This window comes from Morone saxatilis, unplaced genomic scaffold, assembly GCF_004916995.1.
Source record: "Morone saxatilis isolate NCDOM2014 unplaced genomic scaffold, NCSU_SB_2.0 Contig24, whole genome shotgun sequence".
Classification (NCBI taxonomy): Eukaryota; Metazoa; Chordata; class Actinopteri; family Moronidae; genus Morone; species Morone saxatilis.
In genome coordinates, this window is record NW_023339807.1 from 18,759,380 (window position 1) to 18,760,397 (window position 1,018).

At 42.6% G+C, this 1,018-nt stretch overlaps 1 protein-coding gene across 2 annotated transcripts in view; it reads right to left on the reverse strand.

Annotated features, from left to right (window-relative positions):
- The window catches only part of LOC118335518 (polycomb protein SCMH1), an 18,700-nt gene extending 18,230 nt beyond the window's left edge, over window positions 1-470 (reverse strand). For both annotated transcript variants that reach the window (XM_035671828.1, XM_035671827.1), the window contains exon 1: window positions 340-470. The gene's annotated coding sequence lies outside the window, so the exon portion shown is untranslated. The remainder of the gene's footprint in view (window positions 1-339) is intronic.
- Window positions 471-1,018: the final 548 nt, after the last annotated feature.

The following is a 1,018-nucleotide window of genomic DNA, read 5'->3' on the forward strand; positions in this document are numbered from 1 at the left end:
CAGCCCCCCCCCCCCCTTCCCCTCACCCCAAATAAAATAAATAATAGTGAATGGAAATCACACATGCGTGCAGCCAGTGCAGCCGCGCAGACACCACCACCACATTCAGCATGCTATGCTACGCACAGATACACAAGAGACATGCCCACTGCCCAGGAGGCTAGCTTTAGCATGCTAGGTGGCGCGCTAGCTCGTTGACCTGATTATAAATATTAGCATTAGCACAACGGGAGCATAGCAACACACTGAGGCCAGCCACTGGGTGATGTGGGCGCAACGCTGAAGTCAAGAATTAAAAAATAAAAGGAGACGTTGCTCGGCGTATCCGAGGATGTTTACCTTGCTTTGTAACGTGTGTGTTTGTTTCTGATGTGGATTTTAGCGCTTGTCCGCCATTTTTCTCTCTCTACACGATGAGGAGGGGGTGTTTTGCCAACATTTCTTGTTGGGCAGTCAGTCAGACAGACCGGCAAGCTGAAGGCTGGAAAAGGGACAAAACAACGACACCTGGTGGCCAAACCATGGTATTTCACGCAGGAGGGAAAAAACAATATTAATGTAAAAAAAAAATTGATGGTTTTTTTTTTCTATTTTAGCCCCAGGGTAAACAAAAAATCTATCTGACATCCCAATTATCTTTTACTTTGCAATACCAAAACATCTACTGTGCTTGCATAATATGTAATACACAGTGCAATTTTGTGCAATAGCATGTAACTACATAATATTCCTGTATAAGCAGGCTGTATACTGTACAGCCTACATACACAAGTTGCCAGTTTGTTGGTACAATTTAGATACAACTAATGCAGTCTAATACAACAGCCCTGCCATAAATTATACATCCCATGAAGGTTATAATGTTTGAGAGGTGTTGTTTCAACTTTGTGGTCATTTTGGAAGCTGCAATTTGGCAAAATTAAGGTAACTTATTACATTATAGCCCTGCTGAGGTGTAATTTCTTGCTACTAATCCGCTGACACATACACCAGTACCAAGCTATTTGCAGTAAGCTAA